Source organism: Cololabis saira, chromosome 9 (assembly GCF_033807715.1).
Source record: "Cololabis saira isolate AMF1-May2022 chromosome 9, fColSai1.1, whole genome shotgun sequence".
NCBI classification, from domain to species: Eukaryota; Metazoa; Chordata; class Actinopteri; order Beloniformes; family Belonidae; genus Cololabis; species Cololabis saira.
In genome coordinates this window covers 43,908,620-43,922,163 of record NC_084595.1, presented here as the reverse complement: position 1 = coordinate 43,922,163, position 13,544 = coordinate 43,908,620, and the positions used below count along the sequence as shown (strand labels likewise).

Genomic DNA, 13,544 nt, shown 5'->3' with positions numbered 1-13,544 from the left:
TAAATAGCTGTGTGTGTCTGGTTTTCTGGTGTTTATAATAACAAGAAAAGAAATACATCTTCACTCTAATGTGTGCTATTAGGGTTAGGGTTAGGGTTAGGGTTAGGCCTAGGGTTAGGGTTAGGGTTAGGGTTAGGAGCCAACGACAGTCCAGTCAGTTATCCAGTCAGATTTCACCGTTTCAAGCTTCCTCCTTCAGACCGGGATACAATGAAGACGGCAGACATCTGAGAGCACAAGGGCAGATCTTGTAACAGAGTCAGACAGTATGCATCATCTTTTGCACTCAGTAGAATTACATGCAGCTCAACAAGCAGTATGCTAGTTATTGAGCTGGCAGTGTGAACACAGCTATAGATACCAATGCATGTGTTAAATCAATATCACTGAAAGCAATTGGAACTCATTCGTACAAGAGGAAAAGCTGGCGTTTGGTTTTTTTGGTCATGACAAAACTTTAAATACAGTGTCATCCACGACAACTTGTGTGTGCTAAAATGTAACGATTAGATAGCAAGATTATGTGTTATTGGATTGGTATTAGAGTCTTAAAATCAGTGGGAATAACTCATAAGAATGCTTGGTAAAATGTTTCATCCTGAGCTGGAAGACATCTTCACATCAACTCAATGCATAATGTGTTGTTTTTGATAATACACAAGCTTGTTTTTTAACCTCTCATTCAGCACCCGGGTATTGTAGGTGTTGTTTTTTTGAAGCTTTGCACATGTAAAATAAAGTGTTGAACGCAGCTCCCAGTCGGACCACTTTTTTTGGAACCAGCATTAGTTGGAAATGTCTTCAAATTCCCTCACATGGCATTTTTTGTTGTTAGATTGCCATTACAGTTATAATATTTTCATGGTCCTGTGGCAAAATAATTTCACTACTTCTGCTGTGCTTTTAAACAGCTGTGTGTGTCTGGTTTTCTGGTGTTGTTTATAATAACAAGAAAAGAAATACATCTTCACTCTAATGTGTGCTATTACGTGTGCTTGCTGTTCCACTATTCTTCGTGACGTCATCAAAGACATCACATGTCTTTGATGACGTTCCAAGGATCCATGAAAGAGCATTTGAACGCTACGCGTCTGAAGCTGGAGCTGATTTGCTGCAAACGAGGATGAATGTGCACATGTTCCCAAACGTAGCAACAGCGCCCTCTGCTGGTTCATGGCGGTATGGTCGTAAGCGGCAGCTGCGGCTTCACAACTGTCTTCTATACGCGCACTTAGCGAGTGTACTGTCACGTTTGTGTTTGTTTCATCATAACTGAACAACACAAACATCCGTATGCTGTCCTTTGACGACCGAGTTACTCCTTAAAATAAATGGATGGCGCTCCTATAGTTTATTTCTTTAGTTCAGCCACTTATAGGCTCTGCAAAGCGATTTAGCCTTTTTCCTATTCACCCGTTCACAGCCTCTTATTTTCGACACTCACAATGTGACAACAACCCCCCGGTGAACATGTGGGAGTGAAGTGGGGCGTCTCATAAACACCGACACACGGCAGCTGCAGAGTTTCAGCTCCGCTACAATCCACCAGCTCCACTTGTGAATGAGCTCCACTGACTCTTGAACACACCGGTTTTACTCTCCGTCTCAGACATCGGGGATGTGGTTGCCGAGAAGTGAACACTTTATAAGAGCTATTTCAGGGTTCAGCTTTCGCTTACGGCCATACCAGCCTGAATACGCCCGATCTCGTCTGATCTCGGAAGCTAAGCAGGGTCGGGCCGGGTTAGTACTTGGATGGGAGACCGCCTGGGAATACCCGGTGCTGTAAGCTTTTTCAACCAGCAGAGAGTGCTCTTGCTCCCTCTACTCACACATATTTATACCTGCTTTGTTTGTTTGTTTGTTTATTTGTTTGTTTATTGGATGGATCCAATATAAAAAGTGAACTTCCCCATTAGGGTAGAAATAAGCTTGTTTTTTAACCTCTCATTCAGCACCCGGGTATTGTAGGTGTTGTTTTTTGAAGCTTTGCACATGTAAAATAAAGTGTTGAACGCAGCTCCCTGTCGGACCACTTTTTTTGGAACCAGCATGAGTTGGAAATGTCTTCAAATTCCCTCACATGGCATTTTTTGTTGTTAGATTGCCATTACAGTTATAATATTTTCATGGTCCTGTGGCAAAACAATGTCACTACTTCTGCTGTGCTTTTAAACAGCTCTGTGTGTCTGGTTTTCTGGTGTTGTTTATAATAACAAGAAAAGAAATACATCTTCACTCTAATGTGTGCTATTAGGGTTAGGGTTAGGGTTAGGGCTAGGGCTAGGGTTAGGGTTAGGGTTAGGGTTAGGGTTAGGAGCCAACGACAGTCCAGTCAGTTATCCAGTCAGATTTCACCGTTTCAAGCTTCCTCCTTCAGACCGGGATACAATGAAGACGGCAGACATCTGAGAGCACAAGGGCAGATCTTGTAACAGAGTCAGACAGTATGCATCATCTTTTGCACTCAGTAGAATTACATGCAGCTCAACAAGCAGGATGCTAGTTATTGAGCTGGCAGTGTGAACACAGCTATAGATACCAATGCATGTGTTAAATCAATATCACTGAAAGCAATTGGAACTCATTCGTACAAGAGGAAAAGCTGGCGTTTGGTTTTTTTGGTCATGACAAAACTTTAAATACAGTGTCATCCACGACAACTTGTGTGTGCTAAAATGTAACGATTAGATAGCAAGATTATGTGTTATTGGATTGGTATTAGAGTCTTAAAATCAGTGGGAATAACTCATAAGAATGTTTGGTAAAATGTTTCATCCTGAGCTGGAAGACATCTTCACATCAACTCAATGCATAATGTGTTGTTTTTGATAATACACAAGCTTGTTTTTTAACCTCTCATTCAGCACCCGGGTATTGTAGGTGTTGTTTTTTGAAGCTTTGCACATGTAAAATAAAGTGTTGAACGCAGCTCCCTGTCGGACCACTTTTTTTGGAACCAGCATGAGTTGGAAATGTCTTCAAATTCCCTCACATGGCATTTTTTTATTGTTAGGTTGCCATTACAGTTATAATATTTTCATGGTCCTGTGGCAAAATAATGTCACTACTTCTGCTGTGCTTTTAAACAGCTGTGTGTGTCTGGTTTTCTGGTGTTGTTTATAATAACAAGAAAAGAAATACATCTTCACTCTAATGTGTGCTATTAAGGTTAGGGTTAGGGTTAGGGCTAGGGTTAGGGTTAGGGTTAGGAGCCAACGACAGTCCAGTCAGTTATCCAGTCAGATTTCACCGTTTCAAGCTTCCTCCTTCAGACCGGGATACAATGAAGACGGCAGACATCTGAGAGCACAAGGGCAGATCTTGTAACAGAGTCAGACAGTATGCATCATCTTTTGCACTCAGTAGAATTACATGCAGCTCAACAAGCAGTATGCTTGTTATTGAGCTGGCAGTGTGAACACAGCTATAGATACCAATGCATGTGTTAAATCAATATCACTGAAAGCAATTGGAACTCATTCGTACAAGAGGAAAAGCTGGCGTTTGGTTTTTTTGGTCATGACAAAACTTTAAATACAGTGTCATCCACGACAACTTGTGTGTGCTAAAATGTAACGATTAGCGATAGCAAGATTATGTGTTATTGGATTGGTATTAGAGTCTTAAAATCAGTGGGAATAACTCATAAGAATGTTTGGTAAAATGTTTCATCCTGAGCTGGAAGACATCTTCACATCAACTCAATGCATAATGTGTTGTTTTTGATAATACACAAGCTTGTTTTTTAACCTCTCATTCAGCACCCGGGTATTGTAGGTGTTGTTTTTTGAAGCTTTGCACATGTAAAATAAAGTGTTGAACGCAGCTCCCAGTTTTTTTGGAACCAGCATGAGTTGGAAATGTCTTCAAATTCCCTCACATGGCATTTTTTGTTGTTAGATTGCCATTACAGTTATAATATTTTCATGGTCCTGTGGCAAAATAATGTCACTACTTCTGCTGTGCTTTTAAACAGCTGTGTGTGTCTGGTTTTCTGGTGTTTATAATAACAAGAAAAGAAATACATCTTCACTCTAATGTGTGCTATTACGTGTGCTTGCTCTTCCACTATTCTTCGTGACGTCATCAAAGACATCACATTCTTTGATGACGTTCCAAGGCTCCATGAGAGAGCATTTGAACGCTACGCGTCTGAAGCTGGAGCTGATTTGCTGCAAACGAGGATGAATGTGCACATGTTCCCAAACGTAGCAACAGCGCCCTCTGCTGGTTCATGGCGGTATGGTCGTAAGCGGCAGCTGCGGCTTCACAACTGTCTTCTATACGCGCACTTTCCGAGTGTACTGTCACGTTTGTGTTTGTTTCATCATAACTGAACAACACAAACATCCGTATGCTGTCCTTTGACAACCGAGTTACTCCTTAAAATAAATGGATGGCGCTCCTAGAGTTTATTTCTTTAGTTCAGCCACTTATAGGCTCTGCAAAGCGATTTAGTCTTTTTCCTATTCACCCGTTCACAGCCTCTTATTTTCGACACTCACAATGTGACACCAACCCCCCGGTGAACATGTGGGAGTGAAGTGTCTCATAAACACCGACACACGGCAGCTGCAGAGTTTCAGCTCCGCTACAATCCACCAGCTCCACTTGTGAATGATCCACTGACTCTTGAACACACCGGTTTTACTCTCCGTCTCAGACATCGGGGATGTGGTTGCAGAGAAGTGAACACTTTATAAGAGCTATTTCAGGGTTCAGCTTTCGCTTACGGCCATACCAGCCTGAATACGCCCGATCTCGTCTGATCTCGGAAGCTAAGCAGGGTCGGGCCGGGTTAGTACTTGGATGGGAGACCGCCTGGGAATACCCGGTGCTGTAAGCTTTTTCAACCAGCACAGAGTGCTCTTGCTCCCTCTACTCACACATGTTTATACCTGCTTTGTTTGTTTGTTTGTTTATTTGTTTATTTGTTTGTTTATTGGATGGATCCAATAAAAAAAGTGAATTTCCCCATTAAGGTAGAAATAAGCTTGTTTTTTAACCTCTCATTCAGCACCCGGGTATTGTAGGTGTTGTTTTTTGAAGCTTTGCACATGTAAAATAAAGTGTTGAACGCAGCTCCCTGTCGGACCACTTTTTTTGGAACCAGCATGAGTTGGAAATGTCTTCAAATTCCCTCACATGGCATTTTTTGTTGTTAGATTGCCATTACAGTTATAATATTTTCATGGTCCTGTGGCAAAATAATTTCACTACTTCTGCTGTGCTTTTAAACAGCTGTGTGTGTCTGGTCTTCTGGTGTTTATAATAACAAGAAAAGAAATACATCTTCACTCTAATGTGTGCTAATAGGGTTAGGGTTAGGGTTAGGAGCCAACGACAGTCCAGTCAGTTATCCAGTCAGATTTCACCGTTTCAAGCTTCCTCCTTCAGACCGGGATACAATGAAGACGGCAGACATCTGAGAGCACAAGGGCAGATCTTGTAACAGAGTCAGACAGTATGCATCATCTTTTGCACTCAGTAGAATTACATGCAGCTCAACAAGCAGTATGCTAGTTATTGAGCTGGCAGTGTGAACACAGCTATAGATACCAATGCATGTGTTAAATCAATATCACTGAAAGCAATTGGAACTCATTCGTACAAGAGGAAAAGCTGGCGTTTGGTTTTTTTGGTCATGACAAAACTTTAAATACAGTGTCATCCACGACAACTTGTGTGTGCTAAAATGTAACGATTAGATAGCAAGATTATGTGTTATTGGATTGGTATTAGAGTCTTAAAATCAGTGGGAATAACTCATAAGAATGCTTGGTAAAATGTTTCATCCTGAGCTGGAAGACATCTTCACATCAACTCAATGCATAATGTGTTGTTTTTTGATAATACACAAGCTTGTTTTTTAACCTGTCATTCAGCACCCGGGTATTGTAGGTGTTGTTTTTTGAAGCTTTGCACATGTAAAATAAAGTGTTGAACGCAGCTCCTTGTCGGACCACTTTTTTTGGAACCAGCATGAGTTGGAAATGTCTTCAAATTCCCTCACTTGGCATTTTTTGTTGTTAGATTGCCATCACAGTTATAATATTTTCATGGTCCTGTGGCAAAATAATTTCACTACTTCTGCTGTGCTTTTAAACAGCTGTGTGTGTCTGGTTTTCTGGTGTTGTTTATAATAACAAGAAAAGAAATACATCTTCACTCTAATGTGTGCTATTACGTGTGCTTCCTCTTCCACTATTCTTCGTGACGTCATCAAAGACATCACATTCTTTGATGACGTTCCAAGGCTCCATGAAAGAGCATTTGAACGCTACGCGTCTGAAGCTGGAGCTGATTTGCTGCAAACGAGGATGAATGTGCACATGTTCCCAAACGTAGCAACAGCGCCCTCTGCTGGTTCATGGCGGTATGGTCGTAAGCGGCAGCTGCGGCTTCACAACTGTCTTCTATACGCGCACTTACCGAGTGTACTGTCACGTTTGTCTTTTTTTCATCATAACTGAACAACACAAACATCCGTATGCTGTCCTTTGACGACCGAGTTACTCCTTAAAATAAATGGATGGCGCTCCTATAGTTTATTTCTTTAGTTCAGCCACTTATAGGCTCTGCAAAGCGATTTAGTCTTTTTCCTATTCACCCGTTCACAGCCTCTTATTTTCGACACTCACAATGTGACACCAACCCCCCGGTGAACATGTGGGAGTGAAGTGTCTCATAAACACCGACACACGGCAGCTGCAGAGTTTCAGCTCCGCTACAATCCACCAGCTCCACTTGTGAATGATCCACTGACTCTTGAACACACCGGTTTTACTCTCCGTCTCAGACATCGGGGATGTGGTTGCCGAGAAGTGAACACTTTATAAGAGCTATTTCAGGGTTCAGCTTTCGCTTACGGCCATACCAGCCTGAATACGCCCGATCTCGTCTGATCTCGGAAGCTATGCAGGGTCGGGCCGGGTTAGTACTTGGATGGGAGACCGCCTGGGAATACCCGGTGCTGTAAGCTTTTTCAACCAGCACAGAGTGCTCTTGCTCCCTCTACTCACACATTTTTATACCTGCTTTGTTTGTTTGTTTGTTTGTTTGTTTGTTTGTTTGTTTGTTTGTTTGTTTGTTTATTTGTTTATTTGTTTGTTTATTGGATGGATCCAATAAAAAAAGTGAATTTCCCCATTAAGGTAGAAATAAGCTTGTTTTTTAACCTCTCATTCAGCACCCGGGTATTGTAGGTGTTGTTTTTTGAAGCTTTGCACATGTAAAATAAAGTGTTGAACGCAGCTCCCTGTCGGACCACTTTTTTTGGAACCAGCATGAGTAGGAAATGTCTTCAAATTCCCTCACATGGCATTTTTTGTTGTTAGATTGCAATTACAGTTATAATATTTTCATGGTCCTGTGGCAAAATAATGTCACTACTTCTGCTGTGCTTTTAAACAGCTGCGTGTGTCTGGTTTTCTGGTGTTTATAATAACAAGAAAAGAAATACATCTTCACTCTAATGTGTGCTATTAGGGTTAGGGTTAGGGCTAGGGTTAGGGTTAGGGTTAGGGTTAGGGTTAGGGTTAGGAGCCAACGACAGTCCACTCAGTGATCCAGTCAGATTTCACCGTTTCAAGCTTCCTCCTTCAGACCGGGATACAATGAAGACGGCAGACATCTGAGAGCACAAGGGCAGATCTTGTAACAGAGTCAGACAGTATGCATCATCTTATGCACTCAGTAGAATTACATGCAGCTCAACAAGCAGTATGCTTGTTATTGCATATTGAGCTGGCAGTGTGAACACAGCTATAGATACCAATGCATGTGTTAAATCAATATCACTGAAAACAATTGGAACTCATTCGTACAAGAGGAAAAGCTGACGTTTGGTTTTTTTGGTCATGACAAAACTTTAAATACAGTGTCATCCACGACAACTTGTGTGTGCTAAAATGTAACGATTAGATAGCAAGATTATGTGTTATTGGATTGGTATTAGAGTCTTAAAATCAGTGGGAATAACTCATAAGAATGCTTGGTAAAATGTTTCATCCTGAGCTGGAAGACATCTTCACATCAACTCAATGCATAATGTGTTGTTTTTGATAATACACAAGCTTGTTTTTTAACCTCTCATTCAGCACCCGGGTATTGTAGGTGTTGTTTTTTGAAGCTTTGCACATGTAAAATAAAGTGTTGAACGCAGCTCCCTGTCGGACCACTTTTTTTGGAACCAGCATGAGTTGGAAATGTCTTCAAATTCCCTCACATGGCATTTTTTGTTGTTAGATTGCCATTACAGTTATAATATTTTCATGGTCCTGTGGCAAAATAATTTCACTACTTCTGCTGTGCTTTTAAACAGCTGTGTGTGTCTGGTTTTCTGGTGTTTATAATAACAAGAAAAGAAATACATCTTCACTCTAATGTGTGCTATTAGGATTAGGGTTAGGGTTAGGGTTAGGAGCCAACGAAAGTCCAGTCAGTTATCCAGTCAGATTTCACCGTTTCAAGCTTCCTCCTTCAGACCGGGATACAATGAAGACGGCAGACATCTGAGAGCACAAGGGCAGATCTTGTAACAGAGTCAGACAGTATGCATCATCTTTTGCACTCAGTAGAATTACATGCAGCTCAACAAGCAGTATGCTAGTTATTGAGCTGGCAGTGTGAACACAGCTAAAGATACCAATGCATGTGTTAAATCAATATCACTGAAAGCAATTGGAACTCATTCGTACAAGAGGAAAAGCTGGCGTTTGGTTTTTTTGGTCATGACAAAACTTTAAATACAGTGTCATCCACGACAACTTGTGTGTGCTAAAATGTAACGATTAGCGATAGCAAGATTATGTGTTATTGGATTGGTATTAGAGTCTTAAAATCAGTGGGAATAACTCATAAGAATGCTTGGTAAAATGTTTCATCCTGAGCTGGGAGACATCTTCACATCAACTCAATGCATAATGTGTTGTTTTTGATAATACACAAGCTTGTTTTTTAACCTCTCATTCAGCACCCGGGTATTGTAGGTGTTGTTTTTTGAAGCTTTGCACATGTAAAATAAAGTGTTGAACGCAGCTCCCTGTCGGACCACTTTTTTTGGAACCAGCATGAGTTGGAAATGTCTTCAAATTCCCTCACATGGCATTTTTTGTTGTTAGATTGCCATTACAGTTATAATATTTTCATGGTCCTGTGGCAAAATAATTTCACTACTTCTGCTGTGCTTTTAAACAGCTGTGTGTGTCTGGTTTTCTGGTGTTTATAATAACAAGAAAAGAAATACATCTTCACTCTAATGTGTGCTATTAGGGCTAGGGTTAGGGTTAGGGCTAGGGTTAGGAGCCAACGACAGTCCAGTCAGTGATCCAGTCAGATTTCACAGTTTCAAGCTTCCTCCTTCAGACCGGGATACAATGAAGACGGCAGACATCTGAGAGCACAAGGGCAGATCTTGTAACAGAGTCAGACAGTATGCATCATCTTTTGCACTCAAGCGGCGTAAGCGGCAGCTGCGGCTTCACAACTGTCTTCTATACGCACTTACCGAGTGTACTGTCACGTTTGTGTTTTTTTCATCATAATTGAACAACACAAACATCCGTATGCTGTCCTTTGACGACCGAGTTACTCCTTAAAATAAATGGATGGCGCTCCTATAGTTTATTTCTTTAGTTCAGCCACTTATAGGCTCTGCAAAGCGATTTAGTCTTTTTCCTATTCACCCGTTCACAGTCTCTTATTTTCGACACTCACAATGAGACAACAACCCCCCGGTGAACATGTGGGAGTGAAGTGGGGCGTCTCATAAACGCCGACACACGGCAGCTGCAGAGTTTCAGCTCCGCTACAATCCACCAGCTCCACTTGTGAATGAGCTCATCATCAGTTGGCACAAGACATCCAGAAGTTGTTTCAAATAAAAGAAAATAAACACAATCTCAGGGGAATATGCCATTTTAAAAAACAGCATGTATGACTAAAAATCAAACCTAATGGTGTATCAGTGAAGGGAATTCATCTGTGGAACAACTGCAAAGATGAAATGAAATCATGCAAATCACTAAGTAAGTTTAAACAAATCTTTAAAATCAATACTCTTTATGGATACAAAACGGAAATGGACACATGAACTGACAGCCAGTGACCAAAGTGCCTTGCTCAGCTGAACCACTTTTTCCTTTCTTTTAGAAGTTCTACAAACTGTCCCCTGAGGTGTCAGACTGTCATGGCCGCCGTACAGACGTGTCTCGCTCAATGATTGGCGGGTTGAGCACTCTCTCTGCTGAACAGAGCTCAACCATTGGTCGGCATAGGGACTTGGCTGGGAGATCGCCTGGGAACGGCTCATGACCCCCCCAACCCGGTGCTGTAAGCTTTTTCAACCAGCAGAGAGTGCTCTTGCTCCCTCTACCCACACATGTTTATACCTGCTTTGTTTCTTTCTTTGTTTATTGGATGGATCCCCATTAGCTACCGCCTTGGCGACCACTAATCTTCCTGGGGTCCATAAACTACATCAAATATTACATAAATGATAACATATAACACATAAATACATACAGTCATACGTTCCTAGGATAACTACACTTATAATGTAGTGCAGATGTGAAACAGACAGAACTGAAACTCAAAAACTGGGGGTGTCAAACCTGACAGTACCCCCCCCTCAAGGGACAGATCCCAGATGTCCCAACAGTCCACACCCAGGGCGGGTGGAGGGGGCCTGGAGGAGGGCCCAGGCCACACACGGCCAAAGTTCCGGGGGCCGTCCTCGGGAGCGAGCAGACCGGCGGGAGAGTTCCGGGGGCCGTCCTCGAGGCCGGGCAGACTGGTGAGAGAGTTCCGGGGGCCGTCTTCGAGGCCAGGCAGACCGGCGAGAGAGTTCCGGAGGACGCCGACGGGGCCGAGCCAACCGGAGAGTCATTTTGGGGGCCAACCCCGGAACCAGACTCGGGACCAGGCACACCGGCCAGAGGGCCGTTCTCGGGGCTGGGCAGATCCATCCAGGAGACCGCGGGACCGCCTCAGGAACGGAGACTGGCGGCGGGACCGCCTCAGGAACGGAGACTGGCGGCAGGACCGCCTCAGGAACGGAGACCCGGGTCCTCGGAGCTGGCTGAGGGGCGACCCGGGTCCTCGGAGCTGGCTGAGGGGCGACCCGGGTCCTCGGAGCTGGCTGGGGGGCGACACGGGTCCTCGGAGCTGGCTGAGGTGCGTCCGGGACCATCACCGGAGCAGGGGCTGATGCGTCCGGGACCACCACTGGAACATGGGAAGGTGCGTCCGGGACCACCACTGGAACATGGGGAGGTGAGTCCGGGACCACCACAGGAACATGGGGAGGTGAGTCCGGGACCATCACCGGAGCAGGGGCTGATGCGTCCGGGACCACCACTGGAACATGGGAAGGTGCGTCCGGGACCACCACTGGAACATGGGGAGGTGAGTCCGGGACCATCACAGGAACATGGGGAGGTGCGTCCGGGACCACCACTGGAACATGGGGAGGTGCGTCCGGGACCACCACTGGAACAGGGACGGGTGCAGTTTATACCAGTACATACATACATACACACACATAGACATACACACTGGCTTGTTCACCTGCATGCTGGCTCTGTAGTTTTTAGGGTTAGGTAGCGGTAGCGGTAGCTTAGCTCAGACTGCGATCAGATCTCAAGATTTGGGTCGATTGCTGTTCATGTTTTGGTCGGCTCCCTGCCGGTTTCGTGTTTTGTTTGGGGTTTTTTGTTGCAGATTTCCAGTGCTTGACGTGTGTTTCCGTGTGTTCCTGCTTCCTGGATTGGCAGTGGATGTCGTCACCCCCCACCCCCCCCCCCCCCCCCCCAAAAAAATAAAAAATAAAAAATCACTGGGTTTGTATGTGTATATTTATGTATGTGTATGCATATGTATGCGTATATATATGTATATATATTAAATATAGTAATAATGCACATATATACACCTTTGGTTTCTACCTTCATGGTATCAATCATTAATATGTGTGCAGACAAGGTAGAAAAAAAAAAAAAAAAGAACCAACACCAGAAATTCAGTTGGTGGAAAGAAAAACGGCTCGTCTTTCTGATTTATTGTCACGCGTATTATACACGGATCAAGACAACGTACATGTGTATTGAGTCTTACACATTGTGGATGTTTGCAATCACCTCTCATAAGTATAACAATATGAACAATATAAACTTATATTTAAAACATGAAGCATCACGATCTGATTCCTCTGCTGCAGAAATAAAGACAAGTTGTTCCAACGTGAGAAATAAAGAGCAAAGTTGCTGTAACTCGGAGTGTTGCATCCGCAGGAGGAGAGGCCAGTCCAGATCTCGGTCCATCAACGGAGAAACACTTTCTGCATCTGCAGCACCTGCAGCTGACTCCATATCAGACTCTGAAAGTCGCATAAACATTCAATAACAACTTTATTCATTCATTGCTGATTCACATCAGTTCGTACAAACCAACCTTTACGTGACATCTTAGTTTTATTTTAAAAATAACTTTAAAGCACCGGTTCTTTAATGTTTTTCTGTCCAGACACAGTTATGTAATGTTTTAGGATTTGTCTTTAATCTCCAGTACTCATCCCATACGGTCGTCATGGCGACTGAGAGATGTCGGACCTGTCACCTCTTCCAGCTGAAGCATCATGTTGGTCTGAACTTGGTCTGCACTTCTTGAACATCCGACCGTGAGCAAAAGTGGAGTACGCAGGTTTCTTTTGTGCACCGACTGCACTCTTTGTACAGGAGGCCCCTGGTCATGACCCCCCAGCAATTATTACATAAACAATGGTAGAAACTCCCGCAGTGAGAGAAAAACATTAACCCAAACAGCGTCTGGCTTGTTCAGGCTTTTATTCAGTTCGTTCACATTTCCTTGCAGCAGTTTTCAATTCCCGCCTATTCTCTGTAAGAATTTTAACATATCTGCAAAACAGGACCGTTTGCAGTTGATGGGAGGAGCTCCAGATCCAACGGCTGGATGTTTACCCAGGAACATTGTAGTGTCCGCAGGTCCCCGTGTCCTGAGGGGAACAACCTGGATGGAAACCGGCTTAACGGACTGAAATGATGCTCACTCCTCAAGAATTTGCACATAATTCACTTGCAAATCAGGTTTATTTTGACTTGTAAGGTACAAGATGGAACAAAAGTATTGCAGGGTCTCCTGAAGAATGCAGTTGGGTATTTTCCACTAGTACCTACTCAGCCCGACTCACCTCGTCTCGACTTGACTCGCCCTGCCCTCGTTTCTTTTCAATACCCGGATCTGAAGTAGGAGGTTGGAGTGAAGCTGCTGTGACGTATTTGATTGTGCGACACAAACGAAGAAGTAAGACGCCAAAGACGGAGAACATAGATGAGTGGATATATCTGCTGTTTGCTCTGTGGCTTGTATTCAATATGAAATTAAAACAACGGAGGGAGAGAAGGCTTCAAGCGGCGAGGCGAAACACCATTGAAAAGCACAGGAGAGTGCTGGAAACCATAGTGACCCCTGGTGGGAAAGCACCAAGCTGAGTGGAGGCGAGCCTAGCTGGGTAGGTACTAACT

At 43.5% G+C, this 13,544-nt stretch overlaps 3 non-coding genes across 3 annotated transcripts; all 3 read left to right on the top strand.

The window, feature by feature from the left end:
* The first annotated feature begins 1,673 nt into the window (after positions 1-1,673).
* Positions 1,674-1,792, top strand: LOC133451642 (5S ribosomal RNA). The gene has a single exon (XR_009783187.1). It is a non-coding gene; the product is annotated as a 5S ribosomal RNA (ribosomal RNA).
* A 2,938-nt stretch (positions 1,793-4,730) lies between these two features.
* On the top strand, positions 4,731-4,849 carry LOC133451630 (5S ribosomal RNA). Its single transcript, XR_009783176.1, has one exon. It is a non-coding gene; the product is annotated as a 5S ribosomal RNA (ribosomal RNA).
* Positions 4,850-6,866: 2,017 nt separating this feature from the next.
* Positions 6,867-6,985, top strand: LOC133451653 (5S ribosomal RNA). The gene has a single exon (XR_009783197.1). It is a non-coding gene; the product is annotated as a 5S ribosomal RNA (ribosomal RNA).
* The last annotated feature ends 6,559 nt before the right edge of the window (positions 6,986-13,544 follow it).